This window comes from Balaenoptera musculus, chromosome 3, assembly GCF_009873245.2.
Source record: "Balaenoptera musculus isolate JJ_BM4_2016_0621 chromosome 3, mBalMus1.pri.v3, whole genome shotgun sequence".
Lineage (NCBI taxonomy): Eukaryota > Metazoa > Chordata > Mammalia > Artiodactyla > Balaenopteridae > Balaenoptera > Balaenoptera musculus.
In genome coordinates, this window is record NC_045787.1 from 60993832 (window position 1) to 61012042 (window position 18211).

The window sequence follows — 18211 nt, forward strand, 5'->3', positions numbered from 1 at the left end:
GAGAAGAGTACCAGTGCACAGAAAAAGGCACACTGCAAACTGGATGCTAAATACAAAACTGAACACATATCCTATTTACTTTTGTTTTTTCTCTCGTGCTGGGGAGAGTGACTGACAAGGGGTAGAGAGAAGGGTTTATGTGTCTGGCTGCTGGATCTGTTTCTTAGACTTGATTATTCTTACATTCACTCACTAAAGGACAGTGATTCACCCAAAGATACAGAGCAGCCAGGGGCCAATTTACTAAATCAGACTCAAGACGTCCTCACATTTCTTTCTTTGGCATCAACTACTTTTAAGTCTTCATCTTAGGTTATGAAATCATTAGGGAAACATCTCCTGGAAGCCTGAATGCAGTTTCAAAGGATGGAATGAAAGTGAATCGACAGAGGAGTGGGGAATTCCATGGGGAAAAACACTCCATAAATGATAAAAGAGGAAGTAACTAATTCTATGTACTGTTAAACATAGCTAGATATTTAGAACACAGAACACTTGGGGCTCGATGGACTGATAGAAAATACATGGCAAAGAGAGGATAAATAATATACTTTATGCATAATATTCACCACCTGTTTGAAGCATGTCACTTTCCCCTTCAACAAGGCATCCACAGGCTTTACAGGGATCACTAACCAGCCACTTCGCACAAAATGTAGGTTTCACTGCCAAAAGGCTGCATTGATGGGACTCCGAACCTCACACAAGTTCTATAAGCGCCATTCATCATCCTGCACCTAAGTTGTTTGTTTCTACGACAGCAGGATGTTTGATGGGAACGTGGACATGAGCCAATAGAAATGGTGTGGCTGTAAGTGGTTAATACCTGTTGACAATGGTGCAGGGGAGATGGCACAGGCAGGGGCGAGGCCCTCAGGACTCTCACAGGCTGACTTCTGCCTGCCGGCACAATCTCACTCACACCATCCACTCCCCGCTGCCTGACCACACTCTGCACTTTCAGGCCCCTTGCCTTTGCCCTCACTGGTCTCTGCCTGGACTGCCATCCTCCTCCTTCATCCCTGAGTGAAACCCAGTCATCTTTAAGGCCCAAGTCAAATGTCACAGCTCTGGGATGCCTCCCCAAACAGCAGATTTAATTGCTCCTTCCTCTGTCCCCAATATAATCAGTTTATCACAGTGGCAGCTACTTCTCTGCTTGTCTCATGGCTGCACTGGGGACTCTTTTAGGGCAGGGACACTCTCCTGTTGTTCCGCCATCGTGAAACAGGTCTAAGTAATTAGACAGCTGATAGCGTCAAGATCTTATCCCCTTGTCCCCTAGATGATACCAACAGAACAGACAACAGGATATTAGGATATATTTTCCATGTTAAGATGTATCATCAAGACTGTTGTATAAGAAGGATTCTTTTTAAGGTCCACTACCAGCACAGGATTCCACCTTTTTTTCCTTCCCCAGGAATTTCCCCAAGTAATGAAGGTGGCCCTGTTCACACTTGGCTGGCCACAGATTTCCGCCAGATTTTTGTTTTCTTCCAGATCTGAGTGCATGGAAAAAATATCGTAATTTCCTTGTGGGCCTAGCTATAATTCTGTAGGCTGATTAGCACTGAAGAAACTGTGACCCTATAAGGAGCTGGGACAATCCAGCTGTTCCATTTGTTACCGTAATGGCTTATCAGCCTTTGTGACTGAGGCATGATGTGTCATTTTAGGAACAACATCTAGACACCTCTCAGAGACTCCCTCTACATCTTCCATTCCCTGTTTCAGGATCAATGGCCAAATCTCAGTATCTTTTAAATTCACTCCGACATCTATCAGGCACTGATACGACTTAAGTACATTCTACTAACAGTCTCTGCGTGTGCTTTGTTTCTGACCGCCCGAGGTGTCTCTCTCTCTAGCGACCTCGTCTGTCAATGTTAAGAATGTTAAAGCAGTGCACTCAGCAGGCACTGCTGGCGCCCCAGTCGTACCGCCCTCAGCCCCCTCTCCTGAACATGTGTACAGCAAGCACCCAGGACCTCCACCTGAGGGCTCTCTTTTTGGCCCCAGCAAGGAACAGACCTTAAGCGCTGGTCTGAGGAGCACCCATCAACGACCAACGTGAGTTGGAGGAGACATATCCCAGCTTGCTGGCCCCTCAGATGGGATGATTCTGAAGAACGTTTCCTAGAATTCACCAGGGATTGAGCAACCTGCTCAAGAGCATTCCTTTATTGGCTTTCTTCTCCTCCCTATTTCACATGCCGATTCCCCTAACAGTGCTTTCCAGGATAACCTCCCAGGGAGCCTACTTGTGCTTGAATCTTTGTCACAGGATCTGTACTGGGGGAACCCCATCTAAGAAAGGTACAACAATGAAGCAACTTGATACCGATAAGGGAAGGAAGAACCCTGGGACATCCCATATTTAGGTGTAGTCAGTATTCATAGTAAACAAAATATGTCATGGTATATTCGTGCTGAAGAACCTTTTCATGTCTTGGTCATAAGGAGCCTGAGAGCCTCAAGAAGCGAATGGAGCTGTCTTAAATCTCTGGGAATTAGTGCATTATATGTTTTCTAAAGATTGGATTTCAGTGGCTGTTTCCAGCTTCCATGGTATTAAATTTCCTTTTATTCTTCCCAGCACCATACTTCCAATAAGCTCTGAAAAAAACGTAACCCTGGGGAAGGATATTTTGCTATCTTAATAAAGTCTTTCAATCCTTAGGAGACAATTCACCATATTTTCATTCTCCAAAATATTAATTTTACTCCCTTAAAGAATCTTATGAAAATAATTGTATTTCTTGCCTGATTCCATGGGAGGTGAAGTTGAAAAAACTAGCTAATAAAGGATAATTCCAATATTACAGAAAAACAACACATGTGGAATATGGAAAGAATTAAGACCCAAAGGAAAAATGTCAATGCCCAGGGCCTCTCACTTGACTAATATGTGTTAGAGGTTATTCAAGGTGTACTTTGCTTTAAGCCAAGCAAGTAGGTGAAGAATTCAGGTTTCTATAAAAGATAAATTAATGGATGAGGATTTACTTCACACATAGAATTAATAAATGTTCCATTACAATACCATGCCTTGCAAAACATCAATTTTACTTTAGAGAAACCTGATTTACTTATTTTTAAAGACTGTCTCTAATTGGGAAAGTGATAATCATTCATTCAGGGAGTGAAGCCTGAACTAGGGCAGGAGGAAGAGGGATGCAGATGAAGGATGTGAAGGAGGTAGAAGTGACAGAACTTCATATAACCCATGGGATGTTGCCAGTGAGGGAAAAGCAGGGTCTCGAGATGCTACCCAGGTGTCTGAGTAGCATGGAGGATGAAGTAGAGGTCTTCTTACCAGCAGATAGAATACAGGCCACAGGGCCAGTCAGGGAAAGGGAACAGGTTCATCGGAGGGCACACTGCATTAGATGTGCCAGTGGGACACCGGGGGGAAACCCCCAACAGGCAGAAGGCTACATGGGTCTGCAGACTGGAGAAGAGGTTTGGTCTGGGGAGGTCCGGCATGTGGGCAGCAACTGAAGGCACGGAGTACGGTAGAGAACTTGCAGAATGCAAGGAGATGCAGGAGAGACAGGGTCAAGGACTGCCTGGAAACTATCTTAAGGGGTAGGCAAGAAAAGTAAGCCAAGCAGCCTGAGAAGAAACATGGGCAGAAAAGAAGCAGGTCAGAATCACTTCAAGGGGTCAATGAACACTTCATTATGAGCCAACACGTTGTGTTTTTATTATTCCTCTGTCAACAGGCATTATACCACGTCTGCCTGGACAGGGCAGGATGCAGGGTGATGATGGGGTACCCACAAGGTCTGGGTGAGGGAGGACGGGTGCTCACTGGGTAGACTTGACTTTCCAGATGCTGACTGTCACAACCAACAAGCCACATCACGACCTCCGGGTGTGTTCTCTTTGACACTTCCACACCTGATTTCCCCTCAAATACAGGCCAATTTGGCACGCAATTAACTATCAGTGAGAAGACACCATGCTCAAAGTTACGCATTCCAACACATCTTTCTAGGAAAATGGAAAATCATAAATGTCACAATTATCATAAATGACAATTTGACCGGAAAAGGACATAAACAATCACAAAAGAGAAAAAACAAATGACTCTTCTATTTATGAAAAATATTCAATTTCATTAGTAATAAAAACAGTAAAATTTAAAATGAGATGCCATTCTCACATCCCAAACTGGGAAAGATGAAAGATCTGATCATCTTCAGGGCATGACAAAACAAGTACTCTCTTATACTGCCAATGACAGCCCAACTTTCCTGGATATATTTTTAAAACTGAATCAATATCTATAAAAGCATATTCAAAGTTTATATTTAATGGTTTTAAAAAAAATCAGAAAACAACTCGAATGTCAAAAATAAAATGTTAAAATGATTTAAATATATACCATAAGACAATATTCAACCACTGAAATTTTTTTTAAACAAGAAACTTTTTATGATATGGGGAAATGCTTATAATATTAAACAAAAAAGTAACTGAATATAAAGTCGCATACAGAATAAGTGCTCAATTATGTGAAGAAAAGAATGTACAAAAAGAAAACCTTGTCACAAGATTGGCAGTGGTGACCCTTAAAGGAACTGATTTTTTTTTCCCTTCCTGCTTATACTTTTCTGTATGAGCATGGATTATTTTGATAATTGGGAGAAAAACACATACAAACATCTTCTGGCAATTCTAGTCCAGCCACAAGAGTAAGTACATAAGGACTACTGCTTGGCTTCAAGAGTATACAGTGCTCAAGGGCACAAGAAAGACTGAGGTGTGACCTTTGAACAGGTTAAAAAAAAAAAACCCGTCTTTAAGATGTGCAGATGACATAAATATACAAACATAAAACATAGACTATCACAGCAGTTAAATAAAAATGTAATTCCTGGGTTTTTGCCAAGTGACTTTCTCTGTAACTACCCTTGTACCAAAATGCCTGAGTTTCTAGAAGGGCAGACTTAAATATACTTGATGTGAGGTGTAAATGGCCAATAAACTGGTTACCCTGACCTTGAACAATGATGAGTCCATGACAGCGGTTGACCACCACCCTAGGCTGAATGTGCCTTTCCAATCCATAGTCATTCCATGAAGAGTAGGAGAAAAATAGATTGAACTTTAATTGAATCAGGAATGCAGTTTGAGAAAGAAGGAAGAAGAGAGAAATGAGGCAGTAAGAGAGAACCCAGCTCCTACAGATTAGTCACACGAGATTTCTAAAGTGGATTTGCAGTCATATTTGTCTTCATTAGCTGTGAGTTAATGACAGGAAGTGTCCATTTCCTAACACAACTTGGCTGTGTATATAGAATAATTTGGATCAAAGTCAGGTACATTTCCAAGTCCATCTGAGCTTGCCAATTAGCTTTAAGAGTTTTGCACAGGCTGTTCTGGGCTGGTAACATAAGGCACAGAGATTGGGGGCCAGTCCCACCTTTACAGGTTGCCTGGCACCCCAGCCCTATAATACCTGGTAAATGGCTGCCCCGTGGCTCAGGGGATGCTGGTGTCTGGAAGGAGGGGACCGCTGTATGACGAGTGGTCTCCCCACAGTGTGAGAGCACGAGACAGGGAAAAGATAACGAACACTTTATTTTGGTTATTGAATTAATCCAAAAGGAAATGTAGATTAAATCAATATTTAATTCAGAAGAAGTCAGTTTCTGTTACAAAGCCATGATGAAATTTCAAAGAGTAGAGAGGGTGTTTATGGGGGCAGGATCTTGGAACTTCAGAGCTGTATTACGGCCTTCTTTGGTGGTAAGCATGGATTGCTGTGGTTTGACATGGCAAATGATTTAAAAAAAAAAAAAGAATACCAAATAAAAACGTATGCAGCTACTATTTACCTATATTAACAAGCTTCATATAAAAGCATAAATATATTTTATGGTGATAATGAGGGAGACACCTCTACACTATCCCAGTGTATATTCATTCACCTGAGGTCAGTTCACCCCCTTCCCTTCAAGGAACAATTTAAAGAGTGGACCATTAAAGCAGAAAAGCTTTCTACATAAGGATTATGGCATTTCTCCATGTATATGGGACGGACAAGAGAGGTACCAGCTGGAACCAAATCAACTTGCTGGAGGGTTTGCAAATAGCGTTTTTCATAGACTTAGGCATTTGATCACAACAAAACTATGTCTACTGATGTGAGATCCAGGAGGTCCTTGTGGACCAACTGCATCAGAGGGAGAACCAGAATTCCCTGGGGAATAGTCCATCAGACAAAGAACCAGAATTCACAGGAAGATGGTCACATCAGCACTGAGAAGAGTTCCTTTCCATGTAGGGAATCATGGATTCTTCTTTCTAACCCCAGGCTTCACCTCCTCTCCCCAAAGCAGATGAACTTCTACTTCTCAAAAGAACTGAGGCCACCACGTGGGAATTCTCTTAACATCTACTCCTTGTACTTTAATCTTACCCTATTGCAACCCCCCCCCTCCCTCTGCCACAGAGCTGCCCCAGCCCCTGCCCAGAGCTAACCCCGCAGGCGCCTTTCCCCCTTCCCCCAGGACTGCGCTTCATCAGTTAGCTGCAGCCCTGCCTACCCTCTCGTCCCCAGCCCTCGTCGTTTCTTGCCACTGACACCTTCCTACCTGGGCTCCTGGCCTCTGGTCAATCTGTCACTCGTGGTGCCTTCTTAATGTTCAACTTCAACTCTCTGCTTAAAAGAACCTTCTTTGCTTCCCAAATTATAAATGGGTTATATTCAGATGGTTACTAGACTTATCATGGTGATCAATTCATAATGTATTTAAAAGTCAATTCCCTATGTTGTTTACTTGAAACTAACATGATACTGTATGTCAACTTTTTTTCAGTTAAAAAAAAAACAAAGTGGGTGAATCTAATAATTTGATTCTCACCAGCGGTATCTGAGACTTCATGCTGTTCCACATTCTTGTCAGGATTTGCCATTATCAGACTTAAAAACTTTTTGCTTACCAGGTGGAGGTGAGGGTGTATCTTGTGGGGGGTTTGTAATCACATTACTCAAGAGGTTGAGCAACTTTTCATTTTACTGGTTCCTTGCGGTTCCTCTTTATGAAGTGCTTGTTCAAGTATTTCTCCACCCTTCTCCACTCCTGGATTTTTGCTTCAGTTGGTTGCCGATCCTCCTTATTGATTCACAGGCATTCTTTACATATTCTCCTTTGTGAATTTACGAGTGTTTTAAATATTTTATCTTTTCACTCTCTATATAGGCTTTCGATAAAGTTCATAATTTTAATGTAGCCAAAGTTATCAATTGTTTCCTATGTGACTTATGCTCTTTGTTTCTTAAGAAATTATTTCCGACCTCATGTTAATAAAGATATTTTTAAATATCAAAAAAATAAACAAACAGGTCATACTCCCAAAAGTCCTTTATAAATTGGAAGTTATACTTAAGCCCACATTCACGCCTCCATTTGCCCGACATTTACTGAGCACGTAACACGTGTCAGGCACTGTGCTGGGCAGCCTATAATGTACCTGAAGCAGAGTTCTCTTCAGAGAATGTTACAGAGCCAGCTCTTACAGTCTAAGCATCATTTATCCTCCATCCATTCAGCTGATGTTCACTCAGCACCTACCACGCATCAGGCATTGTATTGGGCACAGAGGGTATAATAAAAGACTCAGACCGGCTCTCAGGAGGTTTACAGTCTGCCAGGGGAAGCCACTTTTCATAGAAAGGGAACGTCCCTGCTGGGAAGAACGCTCAGGGCTCTCCTTCAGACAGGCACAGTGTCTACAGCCAGACTTCTGACCAGAAAAAAGACCACCTGTCAACCTGCAAGTAACAGGAATAGAAAAAGAACTGCGCTCAGTTTAAGTCTTTAATGCACTTAATTACTTTGATTTGCTTTTGCTACATCTTGTAAACCACTGCCTACTTATACTTTATTTTATCATTTTCTATCCAGAGAATGTAAATTTCATCCAATTTACCCTCAGTAAAAGGAGAAAGCTATAATATCCTCTCTTACTAAGTGCTTCTCCTCTCCTATTAATTGCTTTCAAGCTGCTGGTGGAAATGAATTCTATACTCTAATACTGGAATTTAAAAACAGTTAAACTCTCTGCAAGGAAAAGCTACCTTTCTTTAGCTGAAGATTCTTCATGAAATTTGATAATGGTTTCTATCTAATATATAAATATCAAATCCTGTTTAATTCCTGGATAAAGTTTACAGTACTGGAAAGTAAACTCTCTCATTCACTTGCTCAGTATGGAAAAGTAGGAGGACGGCAAGGTATTTGCCATGTTTCTTACAGAAAGGGGTGCGGGTGTCACAGATAAAGTACTTACAATGGAAGAATTTTGACAAGGAAAGTGACTGGTGTTTGCTGGCACCAATTACGCAGGAACACAATCAGAGAAGTTAGGAAACCTCACTACCATCACTTTGTGACACAGCCAGGACTCAAACCCAGACCAAGATGATTCTGAATCTAACACTCTTCCCCCCACCACTTAAAATACACTTAAGTGTCACCCAGGGCATACATGTGAAACAGAATACCGATGATTTTCATTGTATTATCTTCTCACGTTTCATACACACACTGGTTACAACTAAACATCAAGCCAGCAATTATTCCCTTAGGAATGTATCTCTGTATTTCTGGTACTGCAGTAAGAAGGGAGTGCTACTTGCTATAGGTGATTAAAAGTTATTTTCTCCTGGATGACTGTTCCTAAACCGATCTCCTGGGCATGGCAAAATGTGACCCGGGGAGCAAGGTATCTGCATCAAATGTTAGAGCCGACAATCATCAAAGAAGCAGAATATTTAGCTGAAAAAGAGTGTGTGGGTTCACATCCTGGTGGACGACTATGAGTGCCTCCCTTCGTACGTTTCGTAAGCTGGCTGAGGGGAAAGACTACAGCCAAGACGTCTAAATGGAGCCTCAGGCTGTATCACATAAGGTTCAGGTAACACATGTGCTACGTGCCTTTTCTTTTTCTTTCCAATTTTAAGTATTTTTAAAAATTCCTCTGAACTTAATTGGTAAACTGAAACAAAAACCTTAAAAGAAGAAAAAAACCACTTTCATAATCTGCAGTCTATTGGAAAAACTTGTACTTCACTTAATAAATTAGAAATTATCTGATTCTTTCAAGGATCGTCTAGAGCAGCACTGTCCAATAGAATTTTGTGAGCCATGTACATTATTTTAAAATTTTAGGAGCAACATTAAAAAAGCAAAAAGAAATTAATTGTAATAATGTATTTAACTCAAAATATCCAAAATATCATTTCCACATAGAATCAATATAAAAAGTATTAAAATATTGACATAATTTTTTCTCACAGTAACACTTCAAAATCTGTTGTGTATTTTGCACTTACAGCACATCTCAACTCAGGCGCTAAATTTTCATCAGAAATACTTGATCTGATTTAAACTTTAAAAAATTTACAGTTGAAAAGTAGATGCCCAAGTTGTCCCACACATACGTAAAAGTTTTCCAATAACTGAATTAACTATTAGTTCTAAATTTTAAATGAACTAAAATTAAATAAAATTAAAAATTCAGTGCCTCTGTCATACTAGCCATATTTCAAATACTCATAATGGCCATATGTGGCCACCATATTGGACAATGCAGGTCTAGAGCTTTCACTTTGCAAATCTGGTCAATTCTGGTAAGAATTCTTCCAGATGGGGAAAGATCTGTTTACTCATGAAGAAAATCCAGGAAGACTAACTCCCAACGCTCTGCCCTTCTGAATAACTGAGTCCCACATGGCAGGATATGGTCACTCTTAGTTTATTCAGGACAAAGATGACCTTCCCTGGTCTAAACTATCATAACATGATAGAAAAGGCAGCACAGTAAGCCGAGGTTCAAACTGGAGAGATTTTAAAACCACGGATATTCTTTTGAGTCAGATTCTCTGTCTCCCTTCTAAATGTATTCTGGCAAATTTACTGGCATGTTTCTTGAGATTCACCAAGTACTAGCTCCATATGCTCCACTCTACACACAGTGCATCATTTAATCTCACAGCAATCCTGTGAGATAGGGTGAGAGCCAGAGAGGGTGTTAATAATTTGTTCAAGGTCATACACCTAATTATAAGGTGCAGAGCTAGGATTCAAGCCCAGAAAGTCAGATTAAAAAAAAAAAAAAAAAGCCTGCCATAGAAGCCCTCTGATTCTAACCACATACCCTAAGTTCCTACTTTTCAAAGGCTCCTCACAATTCTCACGGAGTAGGCGGGGCAGAACAGAGCAGGAATCGCCTTGTACTTCACCAGGGAGACACAGGAGCTACCCAGCAGAGCAGTCCCTCCACCCCGTGTCCAATGTCTTTTCTAAGATGCCTGGGGTCAGGAGCCAGGCAGGGGGTACCTGTCGTCTACTATGTACCACGCATGCTGCCATCACGCCTTGTTCACTCTTCCAAACCACTCTGGAAGGAAGTAGTATCCACACATAAAGAGATGAGAGTTCCATCAGGTAAGGAAGGCTGCCTTCAGTCACACAGCCAGCTTGCACCACAGCTGGAATTCCAACCCAGGTCTGCGTCCGGCTGAGGTGGAGCCTCAGCCTAGGGCCTCCTGGTGATAAGACTCTCCCCAGACCGCAGTGACTCTCTCTGCTCAAGAGAAACCTTCTACCAAGCTGATATAACATGAGCGACCATATACAGCAGAAGGTAGGATCAGATTTCTTCGTAATTCAGATGCTGTTAATCAGAGTGGCTGTTCTTATGTCTTCCGATTTGGTAAAGTTTTATTGTATTTACATGGGATGAATTCACAATTCAAAAAACAAAAACCAGAAAAGATATAGAGCAGGTTGGTTTTATCTGGTTAAATCTTCAGAGACAGGGATTTCAAGGGCAAACACGAATTAGCTGCTGAAGGCACTGGCAGATGGAATTGGCTTTTCCCCAGAGCTGGATTAAACAGGCCAGCCTGGAACTGATCCAGGGTGACAACTCACAAAGGGGGACTAAATCATCATTGGAATACACTGGAAACATGGAGCCACTTAACTCAGGGGTGCACTCGACTCATTACATAACAGGCAAAATGGCAATCAGACCTGTTTTCACTCAAGCAGACAGTGCCTCTGAGTAGAAAGAAACACCCTTCACCAGCACAAGCCTGTCTCTGTTGAGACTATTTCCCTCATAGAACTGTATGAGCAAAAGCAGGCCTCACCAGCAACCCCAATTATCACCTGGCTGGCAGGTCTCTGGAATTCTGGATCTGAACAGCACATGGCAGACTGTTATTATTTGCCAAATTTTAAACAGGTTTATGAACACCTGGTTCGGAAAATCAGAAGTAATAAATCCCTTATTTTCAATGTTCAGGGAAAGGTATGTATTTTTTATTAATAGTCTTTATTAATAGACAATCAGTTTCTCCCACCCCCACTAAATAAACATGGAGCAGATATTTAAAGATTATCAGTTTGATAAAGTGCCAACAGGACACCCACCTGTCTTGGGTCAGCCTCGGCTTTCCCATGAGCAGGAACTTTGCTCAAATAATTTCATAACTCATAAGTGCTTACAGTTCCCATTTAAAAAGACAAAAAACAAAAAACAAGCCAAGCTTCCTCACCTAACCCAACCAACAGTTGTTAGGACAATTTAAAAACATTTGAGAAATCAATAGTTCAATTCACGACATAAGAGCAATTTTTCCTTCCCCAGAATCTGTGAACAAAAAAGATCACCTTTCCACAAATGAGACGGTATCTGTGAAAATACTCTTCAAATCCCCTGCACGTGGCAGACCCTCCTGGACAGGGTGTGGGTCAGTCCCAAGTACATACCATGCACTGGTTCCCTTGGCCTGAGCCCCACCCTCAAGTTCATGACAAGAGCAAGGCCCCTACAGGACCAGGTTGAACAGGCCTCTCCGTTTTGAGAAACAGAGCTGGATCAAAGTCTTTGGGGACAATTATTTAACTTTCCACTTTGATTTCCTTGAATGCATACTGCAGGAGGTTACTCAGCCCCTATTTCTGTTACTAATATTTTCCCAAAGTGACCTTTATAAATTAAAATCTATAGAGTTAATCATAAATCACCTATTAGTCAACTGTTTTCAACTTTTATTTAGGCAATTCCTCTACCCATGCTGTCATCAAAAACTAAAACTGGGTAATTTGAATTGGCCATCTCTACTTCCCCTTTCAGAGAGAAATGATAACAAAGGGTGAATGATCCACAGAGAAGCTCAAAAGGAAAGACAACTTAAAGCCAGCTGTGCCCATTATAAAGAGGTCTTAAACTTGTTTGTAAATGGTGACAGAACAAACTATGTCAGAACTGAAGGTATGGAATTTACAGCATTAAACTTAGTATCATTAGTGAAACTTTACAGGGTCCTTTACAACATTTGTGTACGTTCATCAAAGTGGTATTTCTAGCCAAAAACAAAATCAAAAAAACTAGTGTTTATCATTCAGGGCCCCAAAGTTTGGAACACTGAACCTCTTTCAAGAAGTAAGTTGCCACCCACCTCGAAAGGGTTTCCAAAGAATCACTGATAGTAAGGGTATCTGATTTCATTGACTCACCTATTATATCTGCAGGAATGCTGGGACGTCTCAATGAACAACTTCAGAAAAATGCCACCTGGAGAAACAAATTGAACAAAACATTACTTTTTTTTTTAAACACACAAGAAAGGCTTACCATACAATTTTATGTCTCATTAAAATATGTGATGTTTCAAATATTGGCCCCCAGGTTGCATATAAGTGCAGCTTGCATTACAATGTAGCCACCCCTTCCTGGGAACACTGATGCACTAACCCAAAGTCCAAACCACTGATGAACCAGAAAAAAATAAGAGAGCAGGGAGGAAGGTGCAGCCCATGAACACGCACCTTACGACATCCTTTCCTTTCCCCTCACAAGGGGATCAACTTGAAAACACAACCTGTGACCTTGAAGGCACTTTATGAACAAACATAAAAAGCTCAAATAATCCAAAAACAAATTATGGAATGAAATATAAAATTGTGAATGAGGAATCCATCCTGGCAGCACTTTATATCCTTTTTCAGTTATTCTGTTAACTTTTTTTAAAGCTAAATTCACAAGGATGTCAAAAATTGGAGAAATGGGGAAATGGTCATTAAAACCCTCACATAGTAAACAGAGGAATCGAGAAGAAGAATTTCTTTAATGATTAGTTAGTTTATTCCAAAATCAAGTATTCCTTTTGGTGTTCTCAAAGTCTTTAGATAACCTTTTAAAATTATAAGCCTATTTAACACGGTCACAAAATAGACCAAAATGTCTTTCAGCACTGCTTTGAAATATTAAACATAAATGGAACAAATTTCTTATATAAAATATCACAGTTGCCATTTGTTGGGAATTTATTGTGCCCCCAGGACTGTGTGGCATCAGATTATAACCTTTCCAGACAGGGAGTACGTCCATTAACACATGAGGAAGCAGATGTTGAAAGAAGCAGAGAAACTTCCCCAGTATCACACAGATCCAGGGTTTCCAAATCATGCTCTTTTCACTCTGCCATGTGGCCCCTTGAAAGCACTCATTTCACTCTATGTAGTCTATTCATCACCTCCCCAAATAGAAATCTGACATTCCTTAAAGTAAAAGTCTGGAAAGGAAACCGACTAGCAGATAAAATTAACTTGTGCTTTCTGCATGTTTAAAAATGTTGAGCCTAATCATGCCATTTAGGATTGTAACATAATACAGTACACAAGTAAAAACTTACATCCAGATAACTAGGTTAACACGTGCAGCATCAGTATAAATACAGACTGGACCTGAGGTTGAAAAGCCAATACTGGACTCAAAGGCTCCTCTATCTAAAGAAATCATTTTAGTTCAGTTATAAACTCGAAGATACTGGACAATGCTCACTGGGTTTCAGTTGAGAAAAAATACATACATAAAAGAATTCTGAATTCCTAAGGTCCTTTGTTATATAATAGCTTGGGGGAGTTATGATTTTTTAAAAAGGTCCTTTATAAGTTAATTACTAGTTAAATTCCAAGAATTTCCCACAGTTTAATTTTACCCTTTCAGGAAACATCATGAGAAGTCATGATCAGTATTTTTATCTGGAAACAGCTTCTGTGAAATAAGCCACTAGGATTATTATGAATGGGTCTGTTATAAATGAAGTTCTTGAGCAATGTTTCATTACCTCTAAAAGCTAAATGGGTCACAAAAATACTTGAATTAGCACACCTCCAAATCAAGGATAACATTTTAAAAATCTCTTTTGTTACATACAAGGCAAGCAAAAGTTCTGGACAGTTAAGGCACATCTCGAGACTCTTAACAACAGAGAAGGCAGGGTTGAATCCAGATTCCCACCTAAAGTTCTCCAAACTCACACTGCCGAGAAAAAGCACCTCCTAGAATACATAAATTTGGCCTAAGGTCCAAAGAAGTATGGTATCTGGGAGTAAGTCTTCAGTATCATGATAAAGCTTTTCTGACAGCCAAGTCCCATCTTGTGAAACCACCAAAGTGATCAGAAAGATGAACCATGCCAATTCTGTTACTGGATATGGTTGGTAAGTAGGGTGTTATATATAGTTTTTTATTTTTTAATGCTATTTCAAAAAAATACAGTAGACTAAAAATATGTCAAATCTCACAGTCCTCAAAAGTTCATAAAAAATAGTTAATGTATTAGGCATTAACTGTCAGGCACTGTTCTATGAACTTCATGGAAATTAACTCATTTATTTCTCACAAAAACCCTGAAGTAGGTACTAAATATACCCATTAATTTTATTATTTTTTTAATTAATTTTTATTGGAGTACAGTTGCTTTACAGTACAGTGTTGTTAAAGATTTTTTTTTTTTTGATGTGGACCATTTTTAAAGTCTTTATTGAATTTGTTACAATATTGTTTCTGTTTTATGTTTTGGTTTTTTGGCTGAGAGGCATGTGGGATCTTAGATCTCAGCTCCCAGACCAGGTATCGAACCCACACCCCCTGCACTGGAAGTGCAGCACTCACAAAGGCATCATCATGCGGCCATCTCACCATTTTTCCATTTCTCTATGTGCAAATATGTTTTTCATCTACAGGTTGTTAAACACATGGGAGTTTATAAAAATTAGAAATATCTGTTTCTTATTTATCATTCTTTTGTCTTCATTTTTGTAGATTTTTAAGAATTAATTTATATTGGAGTATATAGTCCATTTACAATGTTGTGTTAGTTTCTGCTGTAGAGCAAAGTGAATCAGTTATACATACACATATATCCACTTTTTTTTAGATTCTTTTCCCATACAGGTCATTACAGAGTATTGACTTCCCTGTGCTATACAGTAGATTCTTTTCTTTTTTTTTTTAAGATTTTTTTGATGTGGACCATTTTTGAAGTTTTTATTGAATTTGTTACAATACTGCTTCTGTTTTATGTTTTGGTTTTTTGGCAGAGAGGCATGTAGGATCTTAGCTCCCCGACCAGGGATCGAACCTGCACCGCCTACATTGGAAGGTGAAGTCTTAAACCACTGGAAGTCCCTAGTAGATTCCTATTAGTTATCTATTTTATATATAATAGTGTATATATGTCAATCCCAAACTCCCAATTTATCCCTTCCTCGCTTCCCCCCTTGGTAACCATAAGTTTGTTTTCTACATCTTTGACTCTATTTCTATTTTGTAAATATGTTCATTTGTAGATTAGTAGTCTGCTGAGCTATTTAAATTATTCATAGCCCAATAAATACAGGTACTATTTCTTCTAGCAAGGATTCTTAAAAAAATTCAAACCACCACATTTTTGCACATTAAGGAGTTAAAAAGTTTTTGCTTCCCATTCATCCCCATTTGGTTCCCTGCCCTTTGGTTCCACTTCCGGAGATCAGGAGGAGAAACAATAGCTGCCTTTAGTGCCGGAGCACAGCACCCACGTGACAGGCCCCAGCTCTTATTTATTGAACTGAATTGCCAAAAACAGGAAGCTCAGTTTAAGACCTCTTTCTCAGTTATAAATTTCTATAACTTGACATGCACTGATTTGAACTGTTTCATGTTACTCTGTAAAACTAGAACCAAGAAGTGTAAGTTATCTTGAAGTTAGGAGGCTAGATTTCTGCTTAACCGAAGAAAGAATGTCATCATAAACAGCTGTCCCACAGAGGTCCAGGCTGCCTCTGGGTGGGTGAAGAGGCAGCTGCTTGTGATCACAGATGCCCGTAGAAGGGGAAAGTCTCAATAACCATCCTGTAACAGAAAGAGGCATTTCATGAACCCTGCGGTAGTTCACAAAGCCCATACTTGGTAAGGATGGGGGCTCCCGCGGCAGAGCACTGTGTAAGTTACACGACACTTTGAAATTCATTTTCTCATTTGATCAACACTAGGAGTGGAAGGTAGCTGGAGTGGGGGTGGGAACAGACATCATTTATTATTCCCATTTTACAGACTAGGAATTTGAACAATTTAAATTGAATCACACAGTAAACACTATAATCTGGGCTCCAACCCAGGACTTCTGACTCCCAAGTCCAGGGTATTTCCAACTAGGCAATATTGCAACAACCAAGACCATACTTATTCATCAAGGACAGGGGCAATGATGGGTCCCAAAGAAATGTGAAGCACGGAAGTGAATACCAAAGGAGATGAGCTGAAAGCAAAATATGGTAAGAGCCCTACTACTCTCACAAACCACCCCTTCTACCTCACTAAGAAGTACTCTATATTTTTGGTAGAGACACTTCTCTCGCTTACATGTGTCCACTAAAGGAATATTTGTCCAAATCCTACTTTACTGTGCTATGTTGATACAATAAATGCTTGGGGCAGTCGGTTCACATTTTAAGGGGAGTTAGGGGCAGCATAACAAACACAAAGAGCAGTATCCCGGGACTTCCCTGGTGGCGCAGTGGTTAAGAATCCGCCTGCCAATGCTGGGGACATGGGTTCGATCCCTGGTCTGGGAAGATCCCACATGCCATGGAGCAACTAAGCCCATGCGCCACAACTACTGAGCCTGCACTCTAGAGCCCGTGAGACACAACTACTGAGCCCGAGCCCCCACAACTACTGAAGCCTGCACCCCTAGAGCCTGTGCTCCGCAAGAAGAGAGAAACCACCGCAATGAGAAGCCTGTGCACCACAACGAAGGGTATCCCCGCTCGCCACAACTAGAGAAAGCCTGCACATAGCAACGAAGACCCAATGCAGCCAAAAAATAAACAAAGAAAGAAAAAAAAAAAAGGGGAATGTCCCATTTCTGCATCCAAAGTATAAATTGTCACTCAAAGCCTAAGCTGGGAGTTAAAAAAAAAAAAAAGTCAATGGAATGCACTGACTATTCTAACAACAGGTCCGGGATAACCTTGGGTCTGACAACAGGAGTTTAACAGAAATGGGTCAGCCACTGAAGGACTGCTGAACCTTACAAGATTTTCCAGGAAAGACATAAGAGTGTCAAATTTCACAAACCTGTCTACCAAGTAGAGAGGGTGGCAGACTGCCAAAGGCTGGACTGTGATAACTCATGTGAAATCCTGGGAACTTGAACCTCTGCAATGCCTGCCCTGCCACTCAGTCACACAGGGAATGCCTGAAGTTCAAGTTTCCAAAGACCTCACAGACTACAAGCTGAACGTTCATCACAGAAACTTCCTTTTACTCGTAAGGAAGGAGAAATGACTCAATCCAAAACTCCCCACATCAACATGAATGTGTTAAAGGGTAAGTTTTTAAGTATCTGTGTACCACAGAATAGCCTACTTGGATTTTATCTCCTGCATTTGGACAGTACAAGGCACAGGGCAGATGTTTCCTGAATATTTACCGTGTAAACGAATGGGTGATCGCATTAGGAAAATTTGCCACAGATAGAAAAGGCATGATATGGGAAAGAGAGAAATACTGGGTTAATAGGAATGAGAAAATCATCAAGCCAAGATGACAGCAGGAATTCCAGAATGAGGAGAAAACACCAGAGGTGAAGGGTGACTCAGCAGGCATGGAAGGAGTACGGGGTGGTGGTTATGCTGTCCTCACAGGGGAGTCCTCAAGTCGGTGCATAATGTCTTCTGTCCTGGAGTATCCTTAGGATACAGGTGGTGGAGGAGGCTAACGGAGCAAGTGTGCACAGTTAAAGAGCTCTTTAGGGACTTCCTGGTGGCGCCGTGGTTAAGAATCCGCCTGCCAATGCAGGGGACACGGGTTAGAGCCCTGGTCCGGGTAAGATCCCACATGCCACGGA

The 18211-nt window shown here is 40.7% G+C and overlaps 1 protein-coding gene across 5 annotated transcripts in view; it reads right to left on the reverse strand.

The window, feature by feature from the left end:
* LHFPL2 (LHFPL tetraspan subfamily member 2) overlaps nucleotides 1-18211 on the reverse strand; it is a 169266-nt gene that overhangs the window by 68736 nt on the left and 82319 nt on the right. For 4 of the 5 annotated variants that reach the window (XM_036845814.1, XM_036845810.1, XM_036845809.1 and 1 more), the window contains one exon: nucleotides 12549-12606. The gene's annotated coding sequence lies outside the window, so the exon portion shown is untranslated. Of the gene's footprint in view, nucleotides 1-3319; nucleotides 3527-6560; nucleotides 6564-12548; nucleotides 12607-18211 lie in introns of all 5 variants that reach the window. The other variant, XM_036845808.1, reaches the window with a different exon arrangement.